Source organism: Delphinapterus leucas, chromosome 14 (genome assembly GCF_059928025.1).
Source record: "Delphinapterus leucas isolate spDelLeu-1000000601 "Yukka" chromosome 14, BTC_Dleu_Yukka2, whole genome shotgun sequence".
NCBI classification, from domain to species: Eukaryota; Metazoa; Chordata; class Mammalia; order Artiodactyla; family Monodontidae; genus Delphinapterus; species Delphinapterus leucas.
The window spans coordinates 49,601,751-49,611,099 of NC_143142.1; the positions used below are offsets into that span (position 1 = coordinate 49,601,751).

The following is a 9,349-nucleotide window of genomic DNA, read 5'->3' on the forward strand; positions in this document are numbered from 1 at the left end:
TCGGGAAATTTCCCAAAATTGCCATACAGGTCATTTATTCATTCTGTCACATTTGCCAAGAAATAGCATGCCTATAAAAAGAGCAAGAGAAAATATCGTCCATCTCCTATCCATCACCTCCCCAAACATCCAGAATAGATTATATTCTCTTATTTTTCATGTCATTTAATAACAGTACTGGTGCATTTTAAACAGTAAAGAGCAGCATTCAACCATCTCTGGGATGGTGGGGCTACTTTGCTTCTGACATCCTGTCAGTGTATTTTAATAAAAAAGGTGATAAATGTTTAGTGTCTTTTCATCTGAAAGTGAATGCCTTGAGGGCTTTTATTCACGTTCATTTTATTCCTGAAACGTTTCAAGCCTACAGACCAGAATAGAACAAACAGACTCCTGTATCCCTACTACCAAGATTAAACATGTTAACTTCTTACATATTCGCTTCAACTTCTGTATCTATCCATCGATGTACCTCAGCCACTCACTCTTATTTCCTCTTCTTCCACAGAAGTAGACACCATTGCAAGGTCTATGTGTATCATCCCCACGAATGAGGAGAAAAAGAAGAAAATAGAAGAGAAGGAGCTGGAAGAGGGAGAACAGGAGGGAAGGAGGAGATAGTGCAAAAAGAAGAGGAGGAGGTATTTTAATATTTTTCAGATGTATTACAATGAGCATATATAACTTTTGCAATAGGAAAAAAATCATTGTAAAAGTAGAAATTAAAACTACAACACTGTCTTATTTCAAGAAGTAAAGGTGGAAAATATTCTGGAAAGATTGTATTCTATCACAGTTTGGAAAAGGATGTGTGGACAGACCTGGTTTGTTCTACCTGAGCAGGGCATGTACAGAGGCAGGGCTACTCCCGCCATCCCTGAATGTGTGTCATTCCTCCATTGGTGGTGGCTGGGACCAGCACTCCCCTCCATCCTGTCAACACCCAGGTGAGTGAACTCCTGGCGTCGCTCTGTTATGAAGCACACCGTCTACATCGATACTACATTGCTAAAATTCATTACAGGCCACTGTTCCTTCGATTAGGAAAATAGGACACCATTGGCAACCATGGTGAGAGTAGTTTTCTAAAATTGGTGGGGAGGAAAGATAGTCTTGTCCACAAATGGTGTTGGAAAAAATCAGACAATCACAGGCAAAAGAGTAAAAAGGACCTTGGCCTAAACTTCACACCTTATAAAAACTTAAAATAACTCATGGATCTAAATATGAAATGCAAAACCTAGAACTCTTTGATAAAAATGTAAGAGGAAAACTTCATGATGTGGAATTAGGAGGAGAGTTCTTAGGCATGACACCAAAGACATCATCCCTAAGAGAATAAAATCCATAAATTGGACTTCATCAAAATTAAAACTTTTGCTCTGATGAAAAGATAAGCCACAAATCATGTACCTCACAGTGGACTTGTATTCAGAATGTGTAAAGAACTCTCTAAACTCAGCAGTAAACAAACAATCCAGTTAGAAAATAGCCGAAAGATGAAGGGATATTTTGCCAGGCATATATAAATGGCAAGTAAGGACATGAAAAAATCCTCAGTATCTTTAGCCATTAGGGAAATGCAAATTAAAGCTACAGGGGGATACCTCTACACACCTATTAGAATGGCTAAAATTTAAAAAATACTTATAATACTGGCTATTTTTGTTACTTCTTGTGAGGCAAACTATTTCATTTATTTATTTATTTATTTATTTATTCATTTATTTTGGCTGCGTTCAGTCTTCATGGCTGTGCGTGGGCTTTCTCTAGTTGTGGTGAGTAAGGGCTTCTCTTGCTGAAGAGCATGGGCTCTAGGTGCATGGGCTTCAGTAGTTGTGGCACATGGGCTCAGTAGCTGTGGCACGTGGGCTCAGTAGTTGTGGCTCGCAGGCTTTAGAGCACAGGCTCAGTAGTTGTGGCGCACGGGCTTAGTTGCTCTATGGCATGTGGGACCTTCCCGGACCAGGGCTCGAACCCATGTCCCTTGCATTGGCAGGCAGATTCTTAATCACTGCACCACCAGGGTGAGTCAAAGTATTTCAAAATACAAAGTTATTTTATAAAAAGTGGTGAGATTGCAGGGTTGATCAGGCAAATGGAGGTGAGGAAGTGGAGTCAGTGAGTGAACATCATTATGGAAAAGTATCTGACCAGCTGTCTCCATGGAACATGGCCCTGCAGAATGGAACATTGGCAGGCAAACACAGAGGTAGAAGAGCAGCAGACCGAACAGCAGAGCAGTCTTCAAGAACATGAACCCCAACTTCTTCAGGCTGACACAGAATCAAAAGCTTAAAAGCTCTATGATCTTAAGAAACAAATCTGTGCCTCAGTTTCCTCATCTGAAAACAGGGAAAACCATAGCATCCATTTTGAGGGATCATTTTGAGAATTAAATGGAAAACATTACACATATAACATGATAAGTGTTCAGTCCACCTTAACTTTTTGATTGTTATTATAATTCACCTAAATTTTGCCTAAAATTGGCAATTCTCAAACTATCTTAATTCATTTATTTTCTCTTCTCCTACCCCTTATTGTCAAAAACCTTCTCTTACTACATTTCAATCCCTGTTCCCACCTGCCTTCTCTGTGAAGACTGCTATTCTATATAATTTGTGCTTTTTAATGATTTTGATTTTTTCATTCTAAATTTAAGTATTTTTAACTTTTTCAAATGTAATGATCTAAAATGGATCTTTTGGGACTTCCCTGGTGGTCCAGTGGTTAGGACTTTGCCTTCAACTGCAAGGGGTGCAGGTTCGATCCCTGGTTGGGGAGCTAAGATCCCACATGCCTCATGGCCACAAAATCAAAATATAGAACAGAAGCAATATTGTAACAAATTCATTAAAGACTTAAAAAAATGGTCCAGATTTTAAAAATCTTAAAAAAATAAAGTAAAATGGATCTTTTAAAAATAAGTGCAATTTAAAAAAGAATTGTAGGGCTTGCCTGGTGGCGCAGTGGTTGAGAGTCCGCCTGCCGATGCAGGGGACACCGGTTCGTGCCCCGGTCCGGGAAGATCCCACATGCCGCGGAGCGGCTGGGCCCGTGAGCCATAGCCACTGAGCCTGCGCATCCGGAGCCTGTGCTCTGCAACAGGAGAGGCCACAGCAGTGAGAGGCCCGCGTACCGCAAAAATAAATAAATAAATAAGAATTTTATTTTATTTTATTTTTTTAACATCTTTATTGGAGTATAATTGGAGTATAATTTACAATGGTGTGTTAGTTTCTGCTGCATAACAAAGTGAATCAGCTATACATATACCTAACCCCATATCTCCTCCCTCTTGAGTCTCCCTCCCACCCTCCCTATCCCACCCCTCTAGGGGGACAAAAAGCACCAAGCTCTTCTCCCTGTGCTATGTGGCTACTTCCCACTAGCTATCTATTTTACATTGGTAGTGTATATATGTCCATGCCACTCTCTCACTTCATCCCAGCTTACCCTTCCCTCTCCCCGTGTCCTCAAGTCCATTCACTATGTCTGTGTCTTTACTCCTCTCCTGCCCCTAGGTTCTTCAGAACCTTTTTTTTTTTTTTTTAGATTCCATATTTTGTGTTAGCATATGGTATTTGTTTTTCTCTTTCTGACTTACTTCACTCTGTATGACAGACTCTAGGTCCATCCACCTCACTACAGATAACTCAATTTTGTTTCTTATTATGGCTGAGTAATATTCCATTGTATATATGTGCCACATCTTCTTTATCCATTCATCTGTTGATGGACACTTAGGTTGCTTCCATGTCCTGGCTATTGTAAATAGAGCTGCAGTGAACAATTTGGTACATGACTCTTCTTTAATTATGGTTTTCTCAGGGTATATGCCCCGTAGTGTGGCTGCTGTGTCATCTGGTAGTTCTATTTTTAGTTTTTTGAGGAATCTCCATACTGTTCTCCATAGTGGCTGTATCAATTTACATTCTCACCAACACTGCAAGAGGGTTCCCTTTTCTCCACACCCTCTACAGCATTTATTGTCTGTAGATTTTTGGATAATGGCCATTCTGACTGGGGTGAGGTGATACCTCATTGTAGTTTTGATTTGCATTTCTCTGATGATTAGTGATGTTGAGCATCCTTTCATGTGTTTGTTGGCAATCTGTATATCTTCTTTGGAGAAACGTCTATTTAGGTCTTTTGCCCATTTTTGGATTGGGTTGCTTGTCTTTTTGATATTGAGCTGCATGAGCTGCTGGTATATTTTGGAGATTAGTCCTTTGTCAGTTGCTTCGTTTGCAAATATTTTCTCCCATTCTGAGGGTTGTATTTTCACCTTGTTTATGGTTTCCTTTGCTGTGCAAATCTTTAAAGTTTCATTAGGTATCATTTGTTTATTTTTGTTTTTATTTCCATTTCCCTAAGAGGTGGGTCAAAAAGGACCTTACTGTGATTTATGTCATAGAGTACTCTGCCTATATTTTACTGTAAGAGTTTTATAGTGTCTGGCCTTACATTTAGGTCTTGAATCCATTTTGAGCTTATTTTTATGTATGGTGTTAGGGAGTGTTCTAATTTTATTCTTTTACATGTAGCTGTCCAGTTTCCCCAGCACCACTTATTGAAGAGGCTGTCTTTTCTCCATTGTATATTCTTGCCTCCTTTATCAAAGATAAGGTGACCATATGTGCATGGGTTTATCTCTGGGCTTTCTATCCTGTTCCATTGATCTATCTATATTTCTGTTTTTGTGCCAGTACCATACTGTCTTGATTCCTGTAGCTTTGTAGTATAGTCTGAAGTAAGGGAGCCTGATTCCTTCAGCTCATTTTTCTTTCTCAAGACTGCTTTCACTATGTGGGGTCTTTTGTGTTTCCATACAAATTGTGAAATATTTTGTTCTAGTTCTGTTAAAAATGCCATTGGTAGTTTGATACGGATTATACTGAATATGTAGATTGCTTTGGGTAGTATAGTCATTTTCACAATATTGATTCTTCCAATCCAAGAACATGGTATATATCTCCATCTGTTGGTATCATCTTTAATTTCTTTCATCAGTGTCTTATAGTTTTCTGCATACAGGTCTTTTGTCTCCTTAGGTAGGTTTATCCCTAGGTATTTTATTCTTTTTGTTGCAATGGTGAATGGGATTGTTTCCTTAATTTCTCTTTCTGATCTTTTGTTATTAGTGTATAGGAATGCAAGAGATTTCTGTGCATTAATTTTGTATCCTGCTATTTTACCAAATTCATTGATTAGCTCTAGTAGTTTTCTGGTAGCATCTTTAGGATTCTCTATCTGTAGTATCATGTCATCTGCAAACAGTGACAGTTTTACTTCTTTTCCGATTTGGATTCCTTTTATTTCTTTTTCTTCTCTGACTGCTGTAGCAAAAACTTCCAAAACTACGTTGAATAATAGTGGTGAGAGTGAGCAACCTTGTCTTATTCCTGATCTTAGTGGAAATGGTTTCTCTTTTTCACCATTGAGAATGATGTTGGCTGTGGATTTGTCATATATGGCCTTTTTTATGTTGAGGTAAGTTCCCTCTATGCCTACTTTCTGGAGGCTTTTTATCATAAATCATTGTTGAATTTTGTCAAAAGCTATTTCTGCATCTATCGAGATGATCATATGGTTTTTCTCCTGCAATTTGTTAATATGCTTTATCACATTGATTGATTTGTGTATATTGAAGAATCCTTGCATTCCTGGGATAAACCCCACTTGATCATGCTGTATGATCCTTTTAATGTGCTTTGGGTTCTGTTTGCTAGTATTTTGTTGAGGATTTTTGCATCTATTTTCATCAGAGATATTGGCCTGTAGTTTTCTTTTTTTGTGGCATCTTTGTCTGGTTTTGGTATCAGGATGGTGGTGGCCTTGTAGAATGAGTTTGGGAGTGTCCCTCCCTCTGCTATACTTTGGAAGAGCTTGAGAAGAATAGGTGTTTTCTCTTCTCTAAATATTTGATAGAATTCGCCTGTGAAGCCATCTGGTCCTGGGCTTTTGTTTGTTGGAAGATTTTAAATCACAGTTTCAATTTCAGTGCTTGTGATTGGTCTGTTCATATTTTCTATTTCTTCCTGGTTCAGTCTCAGAAGGTTGTGCTTTTCTAAAAATTTGTCCATTTCTTCCAGGTTGTCCATTTTATTGGCATACAGTTGCTTGTAGTAATCTCTCATGATCCTTTGTATTTCTGCAGTGTCAGTTGTTACTTCTCCTTTTTCATTTCTAATTCTATTGATCTGAGTCTTCTCCCTTTTTTCTTAATGAGTCTAGCTAATGGTTTATCAATTTTGTTTATCTTCTCAAAGAACCAGCTTTTAGTTTTATTGATCTTAGCTATTGTTTCCTTCATTTCTTTTTCATTTATTTCTGATCTGATCTTTATGATTTCTTTCCTTCTGCTAACTTTGGGGGTTTTTTTGTTCTTCTTTCTCTAATTGCTTTAGGCATAAGTTTAGCTTGTTTATTTGAGATGTTTCTTGTTTCTTGAGGTAGGATTGTATTGCTATAAACTTCCCTCTTAGAACTGCTTTTGCTGCATCCCATAGGTTTTGGGTCATCATGTTTTCATTGTCATTTGTTTCTAGGTATTTTTTGATTTCCTCTTTGACTTCTTCAGTGATCTCTTGGTTGTTTAGTAGCATATTGTTTAGCCTCCATGTATTTGTGTTTTTATGTTTTTTTTCTGTGTAACTGATTTCTAATCTCATAGCATTGTGATCAGAAAAGATACTTGATATGATTTCAATTTTCTTAAATTAACCAAGACTTGGTTTTTGACCCAAGATGTGATCTATCCTGGAGAATGTTCCATGAGCACTTGAGAAGAAAGTGTGTTCTGTTGTTTTTGGATGAAATGTCCTATAAATATCAATTAAGTCCATCTTGTTTAATATATCATTTAAAGCTTGTGTTTCCTTATTAATTTTCTGTTTGGATGATCTGTCCATTGGTGAAAGTGGGGTGTTAAAGTCCCCTACTACAATTGTGTTACTGTTGATTTCCCTTTTTATGGCTGTTAGCATTTGCCTTATGTATTTAGGTGTTCCTATGTTGGGTGCATAAATATTTACAATTGTTATATCTTCTTCTTGGATTTATCCCTTGATCATTACGTAGTTTCCTTTTTTGTCTCTTGTAATAGTCTTTATTTTGAAGTCTATTTTGTCTGATATGAGAATTGCTACTCTACTTTTTTTTTTTCCCCAATGCTCTGCACCAGTGATGTTAATAAAAACGTGCTTCTGAGAGAAAATAACTGAGCTGGCTGGTCTGCAGTCCTTCAAACAAAACAGTCTAGTGTGTAGCTGAGGCCAGCGTCACCACAGCATAGGGCACCTTGCTCTCAGTGCAGTTCAGCGACTCCCCATTTCTGGACAGAGACATACCCGGACCTGTTTCCTTTTAGGAGGGGTGTACCCACTGAGCCGAGAGGCCAGACTCCATTTTTCACGAGATGGTCTCACTTTGAGCTTCATTTTCTTCTTTTCAGGGTCATGCACAACAGCTTGATTGCTGAGGCTCTGCTTCCTGGCAGATGTCTTGCCACAACCAGTGTGCTCACACACGAACGGGTGCTACTCCTTGTGGAATGAGAGGATGTGGCTCTGGAGGTTGAACACGGTGGTTTAGGTGCAGCCACAGCCTTCCGTGGGGCACCGACACACATCCCTCTCTGGGGCATGAATTCTCATGTGCTGCTTCAGGAAATCCTTGCGTTTAAATATTTTCTGGCACACGTTATGTTATGTTCTCTTTATGGGTTTCTCTCACATGTTCCAGAAGCTCTGTCCATGTTTTTGCCACAAAAGAACAGCCTTTTTGACATATATAGCCCTCGTGGACCTTCCCATGTCACTTCAGACTGCTAGGGGAAGCAAAGTTTTTTCCACATCCTTTGTGGGTACAACTGAACAGCGGTTCATTGGTGTGCTGGCAATGATGGATTTTCAGCTGCTGATGCTTCTTAAAGGTCTTCTTACAACCGTAAACTGCATACATATTGTTTTTGCTGGTTTTCATGTTTGCTTTCAAAATGTTTCTTCAAGTTTGATTTTGTGTTGAATTTTTGATCACAGCCGCTAGCTGTACAAAGGGCTTTTCTCCAGTGTGAACAGGGTGTGGCGGCTGAGGTCGTAGTCCCTGACGAAGGTCTTGGCACACCCTTCATGGTCACAAACAAACAGTCCCTCCCCCGTGTGCTTGCACAGGTGCGCGTCTAGTTTCCTGGCCTTGTTGTAATTGGCGCTGCAGTTGGGGAAGGAGCAGATGAACCTCTGAGGGGGCTCCGGGAGCTCTGGGGCTAGGCTCTCGCTGGCCACGAGGACCACGTCGGCAATGGTCAGGGATGACACTGCCTCAGCAACCGAGTCAGTCTGGCTCCAGGGTGCCTGGTGCCAGACACTCGGCCACATGCTGAGCCACATGCTGTGAACCGATGCTGACCATCTGCTCCAGGAGATCCTATGCATGACCCCACTGCACTTCCGGGAGTGCAGCCCTGGTGGAGTGGGGTGGGGCTGGAGTGCCCACTCCAGCTTTCTTTTGATTTCCATTTGCATGGAATATATTTTTCCATCCCCTCACTTTCAGTCTGTATGTGTCCCTAGGTCTGAAGTGGGTCTCTTGTAGACAGCATATGTATGGGTCTTGTTTGGTATCCATTCAGCCAGTCTTTGTCTTTTGGTTGGAGCATTTAATCCATTTACATTTAAGGTAGTTATTGATATGTATGTTCCTATTACCATTTCTTAATTGTTTTGGGTTTGTTATTGTAATCTTTTCCTTCTCTTGTGTTTCCTGCCTGGAGAAGTTCCTTTAGCATTTGTTGTAGAGCTGGTTTGGTGGTGTTGAATTCTCTTAGCTTTTGCTTGTCTGTAAAGCTTTTGATTTCTCTGTCAAATCTGAATGAGATCCTTGACAGGTAGAGTAATCTTGGTTGTAGCTTTTTCCCTTTCATCACTTTAAATATGTCCTGCCGCTCCCTTCTGGCTTGCAGAGTTTTTGCTGAAAGATCAGCTGTTAACTTTATGGGAATTCCCTTGTATGTTAATTGTTGCTTTTCGCTTGCCGCTTTTAACATTTTTTCTTTGTATTTAATTTTTTTTTTTTTTTTTTGCGGTACGCGGGCCTCTCACTGTTGTGGCCTCTCCCGTTGCAGAGCACAGGCTCTGGATGGGCAGGCCCAGCGGCCATGGCTCACAGGCCCAGCCACTCCACGGCATGTGGGATCTTCCCAGACCAGGGCACAAACCCATGTCCCCTGCATCAGCAGGCGGACTCTCAACCGCTGTGCCACCAGGGAAGCCCTGTATTTAATTTTTGATAGTTTGATTAATATGTGTCTTGGCGTGTTTCTCCTTGGATTTATCCGGTATGGGAC

General features: G+C 40.0%; 1 pseudogene; it reads right to left on the reverse strand.

Moving 5' to 3' along the window:
- Positions 1-2,936: 2,936 nt before the first annotated feature.
- LOC149747623 (transcription factor IIIA pseudogene) lies at positions 2,937-9,105 on the reverse strand (annotated as a pseudogene).
- Between the last annotated feature and the right edge of the window lie 244 nt (positions 9,106-9,349).